This window comes from Ostrinia furnacalis, unplaced genomic scaffold, assembly GCF_004193835.3.
Source record: "Ostrinia furnacalis isolate ACB-3 unplaced genomic scaffold, ASM419383v2 OfSCF3139, whole genome shotgun sequence".
NCBI classification, from domain to species: Eukaryota; Metazoa; Arthropoda; class Insecta; order Lepidoptera; family Crambidae; genus Ostrinia; species Ostrinia furnacalis.
In genome coordinates this window covers 783,562-802,154 of record NW_021133378.1, presented here as the reverse complement: position 1 = coordinate 802,154, position 18,593 = coordinate 783,562, and positions in this window count along the sequence as shown.

Sequence of the window (18,593 nt, the reverse complement as noted above, 5' to 3'; positions counted from 1 at the left end):
ATCATTCAAAGTAATGTTTGAAAGCTGTATTGCATTTCTGGGTAATCAATCTTTCAGAATACCAACTGATATTACAATTTTATGACTTCATTAGCTATTTCACTAAACTTAATCTAGTAATATAAGTATATCACTAAACTTGGACCGTTTTATAACTATATTCCTAGTGAGATAGTAATAATGAATCGCTTTCGTATAACTATGTTACGGTAAGTATATAATTATATCCCAAGGGATATAACTATATTACGGGTTTATCTATCTTACTGCAACATGTACATACCTACCTAGTCCTTAGTTGAAAAATGGTTTCTTCGGTATGAAAAATGTTATTCTATCTTCCAATTTAATGTTATAAAATGAAAAAACAACAGACACATTAAATGCAGTAAGTCCCCAAATGTAACCTTTTGTGAAGTTAATAGCCTTTTTATTTTCCATCATAAATTCCGCGCGCAAAAACAAATTGTACTAAAGAGTCCGACTGGAAATAATATTTTCGTGTTAAATTCAACATTCCTAGGCGTTTGAAATTGCTCATTGTATCGCGGCGTGTTGTGACGGTAACATTATACGTTGAACAGTCGCAGTTAACTTTGAACTAAGTTTAATTTCAGGGTGTGCCACAGACTAAACATGAGAACCAGTAAACGGTGATGTCCATCCACATGGTAGAACGACGACATCATAAAGGTAGCAGGAAGGCGCTAGATGCAGGCCGCTACCAACCGGTCAATATGGAAATAATTTGGGGAGGCCTATGTTCAGCAGTGGGCGTTGTATGGCTGAAATGATAATGATGATGATGATGATGATAGGTACGGAGTTCTCCGTACGAAGACCTTTACATATGTACATTCGTGTATGATAAAACAGTTTTCTTCCACAATAACACATACATATTTTTCTTTATTCTGGTAGGAAAATTGTTTTGTGACTGAACAAAATCCATGCGGATGAAGCCGCATACAAAAGCTAGTGAGCAATATATTTGGCTAATGACAGACAAAATAATATAAATAAAAAAAACTGATAAGGCTAAACTGCGCAATAAGCTCATTCATTAGTAACCTATTGAATTTTCTGCCGAAAGAAAGTGACTTACCATCATTCAGTATTACGGTAATCACTACCATCAGGTGATCCGTCTGCTCGTTTGCCTCCTCCTGTCACATAAAAAAAACTTGGCCCAATCTCTCATGGGGATTATTGTAAGTATACCATTTTGTCATTTCGCTAATCTGTGTGCGTATGTGTGTGGAAATGGTAGCAATGAAAGGTCCAGAGCAGTTTCTAGTAACTCGAGTGCTATAAAATGCCCTTTCACAATGGCACTTTCGTGGGAACCCGGCTCGCACTTGTTCAATCAACTTTATGTTTGTTTGTTTTCAATATGCGAATAAATTTCGATTTTACGGGACTATTCCCACATTTCCCACCTCTCGTTCCCACCGCTACAACTCCTTTGTTGCCAGGATCTACAGCTTGATCGCCAATAAAAACCCAATCATTGAAGGTCAAGTTTATCTCGGCCAGAAAGTTTTTTTTTTTAATAAGGTTAATGTTATTGGACCCGCAACGAAGAAGAACATAAGAGTTCCAAATTAAGGACCGTCGGATCGGACGTCTGAGGATTTTTGACTCCACTGATGATTTACAAATTTGCCGCTAGTAGGCCATTCAATTTTTGCCGCCCCTACCCCCTGACTTTTGAAATTCAATACTTTAGTTTAATCCTGTTATTAATATGATTGTGAACTTAATGATATTTCTGTCAGTTACTAGATTGCAACCCGCTATGTAATGAAGAGTTTAATGTTGACCTAAAAACAGCAGTATGAACTAATCCTAAGGTGGGCAAAGGCATGACTTAAAAATACCTACACTATGAACACAGAGAAAATAATGTGTGGTTAGTAAACATTGTTTTTGGTAAATATTTTTTATTGGACTTAACAGTTTAAAAACACTACAAACAATTTCTATTAAAAAAAAAACATGTTAACAATTCAGTTAATGGTGACAGACAATGAGATCAAATAAGTTTTACATTATTTTCTTGCGAGATTTTAAATTTGCAAAATCATTAATTATATCGACGTATAAAATCTTTTTCATAGGTTCTGACTGTATGCACAAAAGAGATAAAGCATTAATAGGCCAGAAGAATTAGATTTTAAATCGGAAATAATTCCTACAAAAGATTTTATTACTTTAAAATGGCTTCATAAGGTTTTCGACTTCGACGGAGTTGTGCTTAAGTGGTGGGGGCCCCCGAAAGCTTTTTAGGTTTTCTGGTTATACCGCGTAAAGGACTTACCCTATCGAAAAGTGATCCTTCTGACGGTTGAAAGGCAGTTAATCTTGCATTAAATAAGACCAAATTCATATGTTTTGGACAAACCGTTCTCGTGCAAATGTTCGGCAAAGTAGAAAATATGTGTATAATTAATGACCCTCTCCACGTCCAATGGCTCGTCACCCGTAGGCTCCCAAGCCTTGTAAAGGATCGCCTTAACCAGCGTATCCCTGTCAAGGCTCACGAGTTGGATTCGCTTATCCTTGTTCGTCCCAGCCGTTCCTTAACTGCGGTTGCTGCACCTCTTCCTGGCACTCTCCTGAACGACTCCGTGTTACCTAATGTGGCTGCCCCTCTTCCTTGTACCCTCCTGTACGATTGCATTGCTTAGCCATATGCCTGGTCCAAGGTTCGACGCCACAAAATCAACTTCGTACGCGTGAAAATAGTTTAAATACTATTTTCCGTGCTTGCAACATTTTTCTTTACTGCTTCGCCTCTATTAGTCGTAGAGTAATTGTATATATCCTATAGCCTTCCTCAATTTATGAGCTATTCAACACAAAAATAATTATTTCAATCAAACAAGTAATTCTTGAGATTAGCGCGTTCAAACAAACAAACAAAAAACTCTTCGGCGTTTTAATATGAACTTGTTGTTGTTGTTTTTTTGCGTCGAACCTTAGACCAGGCATACGGCTAGGCAACGTAGTCCTGCAGGAGGATACAAGGAAGAGGGGCAGCCACAGTAGGTAACACAGAGTAGTTCAGGTAACTAATCGGTGCCAGGAAGAGTTACAGCAACCGCAGTTAAGGAACGGCTGGGACGAACAAGGATAGGCGCATCCAGCTTGTAAGCCTTAATAGGGTTACACTGGTTGAGGCGCTCCTTTTCAAGACTTGGAAGCCTGCGGGTAACGAGCCATTGGACGTGGAGAGGGTCATTAATTATACACATATTTAATACTTAAGCACAACTCCGTCGAAGTCGAAAACCTAGGAGAGTCTTTATGGGCAACTAATGAAGCCATTAAAGAACTAAAATCTTTAGTAGGAATTATTTCCGATTTAATTCATTTTTGTGTTTAATTCTACTGGCCTATAAGCTTTTCTTGACTTAAAGTAGATCGTAGATAGTTTTTAACCCGTTTTAAGCAAGAAAAGCTTCTCACCTGAACAATTTGTCACCGGTGTGCACAGCACAGAGCCATGCGAAGTGCTATATCCAGTATAATTAGCTAAGAACTACTTAAAGGTAAACAGAAAGATCAAGGCTTGGTAATACAGAGTGGCCCAGAAGAAAATTTCGTCATTTCGGAATGCGTTCGTCAGAATTACTTTGAAACCTATTTTCAATTTTTTGCCGAATGCTCAGCTTCAGTTGCTGCATGGTTGTTGGATTAAAAAAGTATACTCTATTCTTAATGTAACACCACAATCACTTTTCTGGAGTGAGATGAGGGCTTCCTGGTGACCAGGAGATGTAACCCCTGCCTGAAATTATTTTTTTGTGGGAACATGTCTCTTACCATCTAAATGCTCTCAGTTGAAGTGTGACACGTAGCCCCATCTTGATGATACCAAGTGCTCCGGTCATAACCTTGCAAATCTTGCAGCTTTGAAATCAAAAAGCTTTTCAGCCTACCAGTATAGCGCTCTCAAAAATTAATCATCCTTTCAATGCAATAAACCAATTAAGCAGTGGTGAAATCTTACTGCCTCTAAGAAGCGCTAATCTCATTCCAGCAGACTTCTTTTTGTGAGGTTGCCTTATGAGCAGAGTATACTCTAATAATCCAAAAAATCTGCAGCATTCATCCATCCTGAATCCATTTTGTGGTAACTCTAAGGCCTCAGCCTCGAATTTAGCGGGCAGCGGGGCGGCGGCGGTAGCGGCGCGGGAGCGGCAGGAGCCANTGATTTTTGATATGGCGTACAACATCTGGGCCGAAATTGGGACAACTCCTTTCTTTTCTGCTCAACCCAAAGGTAAACTGGTCGAGAATGCTTTAGTGCATTAAGTTCGCCTTATGTACAAATTTATTTTGGCATAAATAAATAAATAAGGCTAAACTGTGCAATAAGCTCATTCATTAGTAACCTATTGAATTTTCTGCCGATAGAAAGTGACTTACTATCAGTATTACGGTAATCACTTACCATCAGGTGATCCGTCTGCTCGTTTGCCTCCTGTCACATAAAAAAAAACTTGGCCCAATCTCTCATGGGGATTATTGTAAGTATACCATTTCTCATTTCGCTAATCTGTGTGCGTATGTTTGTGGAAATAGTAGCAATGAAAGGTCCAGAGCAGTTTCTAGTAACTCGAGTGCTATAAAATGCCCTTTCACAATGGCACTTTCGTGGGAACCCGGCTCGAGCATGTTCAATCAACTTTATGTTTGTTTGTTTTCGATATGCGAATAAATTCCGATTTTACGGGACTATTCCCACATTCCCCTCCTCTAGTTCCCACCGCTACAACTCCTTTGGAGCCAGGATCTAGATTAACCGCTAATAAAAGCACAATCAGTGAAGGTCAAGTTATCCCGGCCAAAAGTTAAATTAAAAAAAAAACGTTAATGTTATTGGACCCGCAACGAAGTAAAACATAAGAGTTCTAAATTTAAAGGATCGACTGAAATCATACTTTAAAGCGTCTGGGGATTTTTGACTCTACTGGACAAACGTCTATGTAGGTATGGGTAGGTATACATATTAACGCCACGCATTTTTTCTTCCAATATTTTCAGCGGTCTCATATCACCCTAGCCGGCTTTATTCATCTTTGTGACTAATCTGGGTTTTTCTCAAAGGGATGCAGCTGAATCATTTCGAATTATTCATCAGATTCGTCACTCTAACTCACCCCACATTACATTCAGAAATGAATGTAGCTAGGAAACTCTTTAATGCCAAAAGCTAAGACTGGAATTCGCTGCCTGCTGCTGTCTTTCCCCAACACGTAACTATAATCCGGGCCTCTTCAAGGTGAGAGCGAATGGGCACTCACAGGGCAGGTGTGTGTAGGACCTATGTATCATCCTAGACTGCATCTTATTTAAAATCCGGTGTGATTTCAGTCAAATAACTGCTTTATTTTGCATAAAAAAGGTATCTAAAATACAATACATGTATCTTAAATCTCATATTATGATTCAAGAGCATTTTGTAAGGCAAAAATAAATAACTTCTACAAACCAAGATATCATACTAGCAAATTACGTGATAACTTATTGCATAGAAAGTGTAAAACTTGATAAGCTTATCCCAATAACATGTCGTAACCATGGGATTACGTTGACCAACCCATCAGAGTAACGTATGGGGGCTAAATGTCCCGACAATTGTGTGGACCGACAATAATCAGGAGTTAGAGTCAGGACCGAACTCAGGTTTCCTCAGTACCTGCATTAAGAAAACACTGAGGCTTCTTTAGAGTAGGTCCTTAGTGTACTTACGACTCCCTGGGACATAGGAAAATTACTCACGCCAACACCACTAAAAATATAATTATTTTATTCGTTCATATTTTTTTGTATTATGTACTTGCTATTTTGCTTTTCGTTATATTTTCTCTCTCTCACTTACTCAATGTTTGCAGTAAAATTACAATAAAGTTTCACAAAACAATATGAAAGCAGACAGTCCACAAAGTGAATAAGTAAAATTATACTTCCAACAATTTTAGGGACGTCCGCATACGACACCTCTGCATTATAGCGTTTACTAAATATTGACTTTATTCATTCGGACTTATTATTTCCAGATATGTTTCACACCTGACGCCCTCTCGCGCCCCGAAGCCGCACCTGGCGAGTTTCCTAAGAGCATTTTTTCTAGCTTTCCTTCTCAGCTGACGCCTTCTTGCGTCCCGATCCCGAAATACTACTATTATTTTTGCACCCCGAATCCGCCCCTGGCGAGTTTCCTAAGCGCCTGCACTTCGGCAGCAGTGAGTTGCGCTTATACGATTGCATCAATTTGCCGGCACATTTCCTATGTAAACAACGGTAATAGCAAACAGTTTGCTACAAATCCAGACCGTGAGATGAGTTACGTTTCGTTTACGTAGTGTAACTATTTATGTTATTACCCTATAACTCTTTAATTATGGTTTTACCCTAACTCTCGAAAAAATAAGAACAGCAACACATTATCGAATCGGCTTATTAAGTTGAATATTATGTATGTTTTGGGCAACGAAAAGTAAGAGAAATTGACTCTCTTTGGCATTTATGACGAATTTGTTTTTCTGTTAACGATAGGGCTGCAATCATTTAGAAAGAATAGCAAAGTCAAAACACATAATTATTTGTTCTGGATATAAAGTGTAAGATTTAAAATCAAATCTTGGAAATAACTGAGGGTTCTCCTTGGATCTTAATCAAAGTGTCTTGTCCAGCAGTGTCTTCGCTATTAACTTTTCTTATACTTAGTTTCTATTCGTTTAAAATAGGTCCAAGCAAATCGCTCCAAGCAAAAGCTATCGTTGACAAGTTGTCTATCAGAGCGTTGCAGACACACGACACCGGGCTCGGGTGTCCGATGCCACTTTCACGAGCTGGCTGGCTGGAGGAACCATCTAGCGTGGTCCATTGGTCAACTAAGGCCTGGATGTTCTCCCATACGGAACTATTCCCACCTGCTAGGGCCCATAAGATAAGGGGACGTGTAAAGGAATACTTTTTTTATTCTTGACGTTCAAAAGTGCCAAAGTGTGTTGCTATCGCGCTCGCACACTCACTGCGGGTGCCAGTCGCACAGTCGCGACAGCAATATAATTACGCGCGAGCGATAAGGATGGGTAGCTAGGGGTCATTAGACAAAATTCTACGTGCTCACGGACCGGGCTTTAGTCAAAATTAAATAAACGTTTTTGATTTAATTTGCTTTCTTCCACTACAAGTTCTGTGACAAATTCTGGCTGGAGGAACATCTAGAGTGCTCCATTGGTCAACAAGGGCCCAGGTGTTCTTCCATACAGAACTATTAACAGCTAATAGCTAACCTCACCTGGCTGCTGTCCGCCACTACAAGTTCTGTGTCAAGATATACGGTTGAGCCCTCAATCCAACCTACTCTCTGAGAAATGTTATTTTTCTACACGTCACGACAAATTTCACCAGGTGCCTGGCTGGAGGAATATCTAGCGTGGAGCACGCTGGAGCAGCTAGAGCCTGGATGTTTTCCCATACGGAACTACATATTCTAGATCGCGATAGCCGAAAGGCCGACTCGAGATCCGAGGAACGCTGGTTCGAACCCCGCCGCCGGCGCCGCTCGTCTATTGTGGTGGTGAAACAAGCATTTTGGCTAAGTGCTAGAGGTTAACGGGACTGATATTATTTAAAAAAAGAACCACTTGTGTCCACCATCAAGTTCTGTGTATTTACAGAGAGCCTAAAAAATACAAGGCTAGGCTTCAATACTGCGCGTTTTGCTTACGCAATTCGAAGCAATATTTTTCGCTGCCCAATTAGGATACACACGTTCTGTTATGTCACTAAAGAATGGGAAGTTCACACCATTGCACAGATTTGCAGAGCTGACAATAGTATACGGGGCGACAACAGAAACAGAGTGGAACAAATGCCAAACGACAGCTGAGTATTAGATGACAGCCGTGAGATTAACGGAGGAGTAAGACTGCGATTCCACTAAAAGCTGTGGCGTTACTATATTTTTCCTTGAGTCGCTCAACACAATTAGGAGAAAATTACTAGCAATGCGAGGTGCGCACATGGCGGCCGTGACGTCACATCGACTGGTACGAATTTGGCGAATGCGGGGAGATATGCGGGTGAGTGCGAGGGAGAGTGACATTCCAGCGCGATGCGCAGTTAACTCGACCTGGTTGTACATTTAAAATCAGCGAGAATTTTAGAGCCTGCTACGGATCCTAGCACGGCCCAGGTTTCTCGCTAAGCTTTGGTGGAAAAAACTACACTGTTTTGAATCTGCAGTTCGTTCATCGTCCGTTTCAGCCAAATGAAATTCACTTCTGGACAAAGGCATCCCTTAAAGATTTCCATAACGAACGGGCCTGTAAAACTATAATACCTACACTTTTTCTTGCATAGCATTAGATTTAATATCGTTAGTTTGGCGTCAAAAATGGAAAAGCATGTTTACAAGTAACCATGTATTTAATGGTAGCGCGTGCTAGCTAATAGAGCTCGATCTCCACTTGCTAGCCCGCTTTATACACATTTCTTACTCAAGTCTCAAACAATTATCCTCAATGATGACGTACCGGGCGTAGGTATACTTTTTTAGTACAAACACAATACACCTCTAGACTTTTTCCAAAAGATTAGTAAACCGATATAGCTCTACTGTGGTGGAAAAACAGCCTTATACGCTTGAATTAAATAAACTTGGGTATGAGTGGTAATTTCTGGTGACGAAATTAGCAGCTTGTTTGATTCGAGGTGTCATGTTCCATATCGGGTAAATATTAAAGATAAGTTATGTTATTTTTGCATAACAGCGGCTCTACTTACTGTGCAAATCAATTTTAATAAGTATTTTCGCATAACATGGCCTGAGATGTGCCATATAATGGCGAATCTTTTCTGTCTCAGCATAAGGTTCCAAATTGATAGTTTGTTAACTTTGTGGTAGTTCTGAAACAGCATCCTTAAAAAAGAGATGAAAATATCCTACCCAGTAAGTTTTTCGTTTATACTCTATGAACTTTATAATCATTTATTACGCATTAAATTATCATATTTTTTTAACACAGCCTGTCCTTAAGGTATATTATCACAAATTTTTAAAGACTTATACCTACTTAGTCCCGTTAACCCCTCATGGTGAGGCTTATGTTACGGGTGGGTTCACCACAATAGTCCAGCGCCGACGGGGTTTCGAACTGCGTTCCTCGGATTTCGGTTCGGCCAGGCCGACACCGACACCATTGGGTTATTATTGCTAATTGGATACATTCTGCCTTCTACACATAGACTAAGAGCTAGTGAACGCCAGACCTACGTCATTTTATAAAAGCTGAAAGTTTGTCAGCGTATGCTCCCAATATAGGATATACCTAATGTTGGTGAATTGTCCAAACTTCATAATTCTCATAATTCTCTAACACAAACATGACTGTAATCATACACTTACAGTGTAAATAATGAGTTAAGTCTTATATTAAAAGGATGCCAACGAATTACACCCTGTATTAGGGATTCATAGGAATTGACTAGACCATGACAGGACACCCAAGAAGATGTCACGTCATGTTCAACTACCCGCGTATCTTACGTTTCATAGCTGTACCTAAATGGTAGTAATCTGTAAGTCATTTCATAAACGAGGCAGCTTATTCCTCGATAATAATACGTTCTGCCTGATAACTGTAACCTATTAGATTGATTGACTGAGCCATATTAGAGGTTCAGATTTAATCAGTAATGTTAGTTTAAGTACGAGTCGAGCAGTCACATCCGTTAGTTATTCAACTGCTTATGAAACATGATTGTGCGTGAAGGAAGTTGGAAATATTTGACCCAAGCTGCTTAGGGACTCGCAATTATTGATGAATAGCGGTCGTCCGCGACTTCGTATGCGAGGAGCCCGTTTTACCCCCTTAGGGGTTGAATTTAGCAAATTCCCGTCTTAGTGAGCACCTAAGTTCTAAAAGGAACACCCCCATGCAAAATTTGATGTAGATTGGAGCTCACAAACAACTCAAAAATGGTACGTACTTTAGAATATACCAATAAGTACCTACCTTCGGTATAATATAGGTATACCCATTCAATTACAGCTGTCGATATGAATTGCCCAAAGGTTGACTATCCAATAATGCTTTTGGGGAATTTGGGGTTTTGCTCTAGTACTTATGTAGCCAATCTAGTAGAATAATAAAACTAAACACGGAGATGCCTCTTTTANGGCTCCTGCACACGACGCTGCCACCGCGCCGCCGCCGCGCCGTCGCCGCGCCGCTACACTGTTCATACGCACCGAGTAAAACCGCCGCCGCGCCGCCACCGCGCCAACAAAGCATAATTTCGCGCGTGGCGCGGCGGCGGCGCGGCGGCTGTGCGGCAGCGGTCTTCACGCGACGCGTATAAACAGTGCAAAGTCGCGGCGACGGCGCGGCGGCGGCGCGGTAGCGGCGTCGTGTGCAGGAGCGCTTACGAAAGTTTTCCAAAATGTTGATGTATATTGACCGAATGTTGTAAACGTCAAGGGAATCACGTCATGTACGATAAAATTTATAAAAGATAGTAAATTTTAAAATAAATTGCACTAAATTTCCTTTAAATTGCAATAGCTTAAGTTCTACAAAAATGTACAGTTTTCGTTTCCTTGAATTTTCAAAAGTGAATTTTCTTCTGGGCTACCCTGTAAAACAATACACGAAGTTGTGGAGAGATGGTGCTCGTGCTAGGCTCCGAAGATCCTGTGGTACTTAAGAGTTTTTTATTTTATTTTTATTGAAATCGTTTATTTATATATGGATTATGTAGGTATACGTATAATTATTTTTTTTCCTGTAAAAAAAAATAGCTAAATTTGCCGCCCCTCTAAATCTGCCGCCCTAGGCACTGGCCTACTTGGCCTATTGGTAAATCCGCCACTGCCACTGAACAATCATCTATGAGTAATAAAATTAACCCCACCCATTTTAGCCTCCAATATTGTCAGCAGTCTCGTATCACCCTAGCAGGCTTGATTCGTCTTTGTGACTAATCTGGGGTTTTCTTAAAGGGATGCGGCTGAATCATTCCGAATTATTATTAATCAGGTTCGTCACTCTAACTCACCCCATAATCCAGAGTATGCAAGAAGCTTAATGTGTAGGTACTAGCTAATCGTCTAAGCGTTAAAATGTTTGTAAAGTATTTTATTGAGTACTGAAAATATTACATAGACAATCCTCTACAAACCAAGATATCACACTAGCAAATTACGTGATAACTTATTGCATAGAAAGTGTAAGGCTTGATAAGCTTATCCCAATAACATGTCGTAAACATGGGATTACATTGACCAACCCATCAGAGTAACGTATGGGGGCTAAATGTCCCGACAATTGTATGGACCGACAGTAATCAGGAGTTAGTCAGGGCCGAACTAAGGTTACTTCAGTGGTCCTTCGTAGTGTACTTACGACCTCCTGATATTGCCTGGAAATCAAATAGGAAAATTACTCACGCCAACACCACTAAAAATATAATTATTTCATTCTTTCATAGTTTTTTGTCTTACTTGCTACTTTGCTTTTCGTTATTTCTCTCTCTCACTTACTCAATGTTTGCAGTAAAATTACAATAAAGTCTTGAGTTAATTACACAATTTCACAAAACAATATGAAAGAAGACAGTCCACAAAGAGAATAAGTAAAATTATGCTTCCAACAATTTTAGGGACGTCCGCATACGACACCTCTGCGTTATAGCGTTTAATTACTAAATATTGACTTTATTCATTCGGACTTATCATTTCCAGATTTCACACCTGACGCCCTCTCACGCCCCGAGACCACACCTGGCGAGTTTCCTAAGAGCATTTTTTCTAGATTTCCTTCTCAGCTGACGCCCTCTTGCGTCCCGAATTACTAGTATTATTTCTGCGCTCCGAAGCCGCCCCTGGCGAATTTCCTAAGCGCCTGCGCTTCGGCAGCAGTGAGTTGTGCTCATGCGATTGCATCAATTTGCCGGCACATTTCCTATGTAAACAACGGTAATAGCAAACAGTTTGCTACAAATCCAGACCGTGAGATGAGTTACGTTCCGTTTACGTAGTGTAACTATTTAGGTTATTACCCTAACTTTTTTAATAGTATGTATGTCTATGTTTAGGCTTTTACCCTAGCTCTCGAAAGAAATAATAACCGCATCACAAATTTTAATGGTCGAATCGATTTATGTAGGTAAGTAAAAAATATGTTAAAATGTACATAGGTACGGCAGCGAAGAACGAGAGGAATGGACTCGATAAAGACGATTTCGTTTTTCTGTTCACTTTTAGAAATAACTGCAACATGAAAAGAGGTAGGTATTTTGTCCTGGATAGTGTAACAACTCTTGAATTGAAATTAAATTTTGAAAAAATCTGAGGTTTCTCCTTGGATCTTAAAATCTTATAGAAGTTTCTAGTCCAACAGTATCTTCGACAATAACTTTTCTATACTTACTTAGTTTCTATTCACTTAAAATAGGTCCAAGCAAATCGCTCCAAGCAAAAGCTATCGTTGACAAGTTGTCTATCAGAGCGTTGCAGACACACGACACCGGGCTTGGGTGTCCGATGCCACTTTCACGAGCTGGCTGGCTGGAGGAACCATCTAGCGTGGTCCATTGGTCAACTAGGGCCTGGATGTTCTCCCATACGGAACTATCCCTACCTGCTAGGGCCCAAAAGATAAGGGGACGTGTAAAGGAATACTTTTTTTATTCTTGACGTTCAAAAGTGCCAAAGTACTGGTCAAAATTAAATAAATGTTTTTGATTTGATTTGCTGTCCATAACTATAAGATTTGTGGCAAGATCTACGGTTGAACCCTCAATCCAGAATTCGGTTGTTCCCAGGAGAAATGTTATTTATACTACACGACACCGGGCGAGGGTGTCCGATGCCACTTTCACGAGCTGGCTGGCTGCAGGAACCATCTAGCGTGCTCCATTGGTCAACTAGGTTCTGGATGTTCTTCCATATGGAACTATTAATAGTTAATAGCTAATCCCACCTAGCTGCTGTTACAAGTTCTGTGTCAAGATATATACGGTTGAGCCCTCTATCCAGTGCTCTCTTGTTTCTAAAAGAAATGTTTTTTTTTGTACACGACACGACAAGTTTTTTTTATTTTTTATTTATTATTCATTATTGAACAATTACATATTTGATCCAAATAGCGTCCTAAATCCTCTTTAGGTTTGTTTCACGAGCTGTCTGGCTGGAGAAACCTAACCTTAAGGAACTATTTTAATCCACGATAGCCGAATGGCCGACTTGAGATCCGAGGATGGTTCGAACCCCGCCGCCGCTCCATTATTGCGGTGAACCCACTCGTGATAAAGCATTTTAGCTAAGTGCGAGGGGTTAACGGGATTGATATTATTTAAAAAAACACACCTCTTGTGACCACCATCACAAGTTCCATGTACATATTTACAGAGAGCCTAAAAATACAAGGCTAGGCTTCAATCCTGCGCGTATTTGCTTACGCAATTCGAAGCAATATTTTTCGCTGCCCAATTAGGATACACACGTTTTGTTATGTCACTAAAGAATGGGAAGTTCACACCATTGCACAGATTTGCAGAGCTGACAATAGTATACGGGGCGACAACAGAAACAGAGTGGAACAAATGCCAAACGACAGCTGAGTATTAGATGACAGCCGTAAGATTAACGTCGGAGTAAGGCTGCGATTCCACTAAAGCTGTGGCGTTACTATATTTTTCCTTGGGTCGCTCAACACAACTAGAAGAAAATTACTAGCAATGCGAGGTGTGCACCTGGCGGCCGTGACGTCACATCAACTGGTACGAACGGAACGGACGCGGGGAGATATGCCGGTGAGTGCGAGGGAGAGTGGCATTCCAGCGCGGTGCGCAGTTAACTCGACCTGGTAGTACACTCAAAACAGCGAGAAAAGCCTGCTACGCATCCTTGAGCTGCCCCGGTTTCTCGCTAAGCTTTGGTGGAAATAACTACACTGTTCCACAACTATACTACACCATTGCACCATATTTTTCTTCAAATTGTTAAGTTTCAAATAAAAATGAAAAATAATATTAAGAAGTAACTTTGTATTTAGTGGTAGCTCGTGCTAGCTAAAGAGTTCTTTCTCTATTCTGCAGCCCACCTTGTAGGTACACTTTTCTTATTCAGCAGGCTTACTCAAATGCATTGTGGTCTTGCGCTCATCCTCAATAGCGTTCCTAGCATAAATTTTTTGCACAAACACAATACACCTCTAGACTTTTTCCAAAAGATTAGCAAACCTATCTGCTTAACTCTACTGTAGTGGAATCACAGCCTTATTATACACTTGAATCAAATAAACCTGGGTATGAGTGGTAATTTCTGGTGACGAAATTAGCAGCTTGTTTGATTCGAGGTGTCATGTTCCATATCGGGTAAATATTAAAGATAAGTTATGTTATTTTTGCATAACCGTGGCTCTACTTACTGTGCAAATCAATTTCAATAAGTATTTTCGCATAACATGGCCTGAGATATGCCATATAATGACGAATCTTTTCTGTCTCAGCATAAGGTTTCAAATTGATAGTTTGTTACTTTATGGTAGTTCTGAAACAGCATCCTTAAAAAAGAGAGGAAAATATCCTACCAAGTAAGTTTTTCGATTTAGACTCTATGAACTTTAAATCATTTATTACGCATTAAAATATCATATTTTTTATAACACAGCCTGTCCTTAATTATCATAATATTTTTTAAAAGACTTATACTTAGTCCCGTTAACCCCTCATGGTGAGCTGAATTATTATGCTTCAAGCGCCGCCGACGGGGTTCAAACTGCGTTCCTCAGATTTCGGTTCTGCCAGTCCAACAACGACACCACAAATTACCACTAATTTGATACAGTTTGCCTTCTACACACAAACATGACTGTAATTATACAGTGTGAATCATGAGTAGAGTCTTATATTAAAAGGATGCCAATGAATTAAACACCCTGTATAAAAGAGGGATTCATAGGAATTGACTAGGCCATGACAGGACACCCAAGAAGATGTCACGTCATGTTCAACTACCCGCGTATCTTACGTTTCATAGCTGTACCTAAATGGTAGTAATCTGTAAGTCATTTCATAAATGAGGCAGTTTATTCCTCGATAATAATACGTTCTGCCTGATAACTGTAACCTATTAGATTGATTGACTGAGCCATGTTAGAGGTTCAGATTTAATCAGTAATGTTAGTTTAAGTACGAGTCGAGCAGTCACATCCGTTAGTTATTCAACTGCTTATGAAACATGATTGTGCGTGAAGGAAGTTGGAAATATTTGACTCAAGCTGCTTAGGGACTCGCAATTATTGATGAATAGCGGTCGTACGCGAGGAGCCCGTTTTACCCCCTTAGGGGTTGAATTTTGCAAATTCCAGTCTTAGTGAGCACCTACGTTCTAAAAGGAACACCCTCATGCAAAATTTGATGTAGATTGGAGCTCTCAAACAACTCAAAAATGGTACGTACTTTAGAATACACTAATACCTACCTTCGGTATAATATAGGTATACCTATTCAATTACAGCTGTCGATATGAATTGCCCAAAGGTTGACTATCCAATAATGCTTTTGGGGAATTTGGGGTTTTGCTCTACTTATGTAGCCAATCTAGTAGAATAATAAAACTCAACACGGAGATGCCTCTTTTAGCAAAGTTATTAGAAGAGAGAAGCTTTTCAATTCATTATGCTCGATCCATTTACGGCAGGCCTCAATACTATTACTTGTAGATCCTGAATAAAATAATGGTTACTTAATATACCAGACCATTTTCAAACGTATTGCATCACGTCATGATGAGATGCACATATCTTATTAACTAGAACGAGCACAAAGTTCTTATGTAAATTTTCACCACCAATCCTTAATTTGAAAACATAATTCTTGTTATGTGTTACCATAGGAAACCCCTATGAAACCAAAATTCCTGTTGTGTTACCATAGGGGTCAATTAAAAATTAGGGATTGATGGTGTAAACGGGCATTAGCCTCTCATAAACTTTTATTCTTCTATCCTACGGTGGGCCTCTACCTGAAATTGTAAGTCTTGACAGTTAACTGTAACTAGATTATAAGTAGCACATGAATTTATGGCACAGTACTACAGTTAGCGATAGGCTACATAAATAATATTAATAAACATCGCACGAATTAACTACGATAAGTAGGTTAACACGTTGAGTGCGAAACCAGGTCTATAGACCTTGTGTACGTCTCGCTTACCGTGCGGCTAAGAAAATTATAGTCTTCCTTGTCGTGCGAAAGGCATAACTTCAATTAGGTCCAGTGTAGNAAAAAAAAAAAAAAAAAAAAAAAAAAGGTACTACGAGTCCCCCTTAATTTACGCCTTTTCGTTTCAGTTCCCACTGCTGGACAAAGGCCTCCCTCAAGGATTTCCATAACTACCGGTCCTGCGCTGCCCGCATTCATGTTCTTCCAGCGACCATCACCAGATCGTCGGACCACCTAGTGGGGGGCCTGCCCACGCTACGCCTTCCGGCCCGTGGTTGCCTCTTAAGTAAATTGTATGATACTTTGAAAGGTTCTTGGAATTATTTTCTAAATGCAAACGATGGAAAACCAGCAAAAAACTTCTTCATAAAACTACAAAGTTAATTTATACAAATTGATGTTTTAAATACAATTGCAGGTAGATCAATAAACGGCTCTAACATTCCCACTGCTTACGTAAGATAATGGCAGTCAATGAATTTTCTTCATAAATGGCCATAACAAACAGATGATGGGCCATCGCGCGCGTTTTACTTACAAGCATTTATTTAACTTTACTTGTCTCTGTGGGTTAATAAACCCATTTCCTAGAGTTTATAATACATAGGTATCTGTATTAAAAGTCAGTTAAAATTCAAATATTTATTTGCACAATTTTGGGTAAAAATAAGGTCTTAAAACTAGTATAATAGAGCGCCAAAATTTGCCGTTTAATGAATCCTCATTTATCCTGTGAATTTGTTATTATGTATACTAACTAGCTATTATTACTAAAGGTAATTTAACATGGCTTAACCGAACCGCCAGTTTCCAAATCCAGTAGGAATTTGTAAGTCGAGATCTACCATTCAATATTATAGAGTCATAGAGCTGGATAGATGAAGAAAACAGAAAAAAATATCAAATCAATCTTATCACTTTTATAAAACTTTACTTTGATTCTTTACTCTAGAATCAATACAAGACAACGACTCTATGGTTATTATAATAAATCCAATAATTAATTATTTCAGTCTCCTAAACCAGCAGTTATAGGTGTAACAGTAGTGTTAACGCAGCTTTAGTTATAGTTATCTTTGGCAATATATCTAGACCTGTAGTTTAGTTCGAAGGCAATAAATACATTTCTTATTTTATTTATTTATTGATTTATTTAAACCTGACGGACGATCTCATATAGGTCACAAGACTCACAAGTCGAATCAATCTCAGCAAGTCGGATTATAATAAATAAAAGTAAGTAATAGTTTCACTTATCTTTCTGAGCCGTTCACTGGCAGCTGCCAAAACATTATTAGTGAAGCAATTATACCGCTTCCGTTTGCATCGTTCATTCGACATAACACACGTAACAATTTACGGATTAACTAATATGGTATGTATTGATAAAAAGTTCAACTTTGGACAGGTATGGCCTACTAGTAGCACAGAATATTTAATAGGTAGTAGCTAGTAGTAACTATAAATTAAGTAGGTACCTACACTACGCATAGTTAAATATCTTCTACGAATTGCTTACTTATTCTACGAACAATAATATTGTCACAATACTTACGTTCGTACGTTCGTTCGTTCGATTCAGCCAAATGACGTCTAATCGCTGCTGAACAAATGAAATCAGAAATGAGAAAATCCGTAAACGAACTAAAGTCTCTGACCCGAAAAATTAGCAAGCTGAAGTAGCAATACGTAGGGCACATAGTACGCAGAACTGACGGTCGATGGGGCAACAAGGCTCTGGAGTGGAGGCTAGGTACCGGAAAACGCAGCATGGGACGCCCAACGACCAACCGGGTGATGTGGAAATCATTGGGGAGGCCTATGTTCAGCAATGGACGTCCTGTAGCTGAAATGATAATGATGAAATGGAAAAATCGACTACATTCCCCATGTTGGCTAGAGGGATTGGGGAGGCCAAATGTTTGTACATATTTGTCGCTCAGTCGCCTTTTACGATATCAATCGGAACTTCTTCACCTGATGAATGGGAGTAAGTACTAATTTACTCTACCGGTACCATTTAAATGGCCGTTAAATAATTGAAATACATAACATCTTCATCCCTAAAGTAGCATTAACTAATCGGATCTTATATTGTCTTGGCCACTTACCGCGGGTCACGACATAATACTGAGGTGCAATGGTGATAGACACCGCGATTGCATCATTGCATTGGTGCACTGCTATAATTATTTACTATATTTACCCGACTGCGCTACGCAAAGGAGTGGTAATGTGTTTATTTCTTTGCTATTGTGTGTTATTTAAATAGAATAAATACATAAATGGATTGACTTTGTTCGATCTCTGTACCAATTTAATGTTTAGAGTGGAGTCTCATA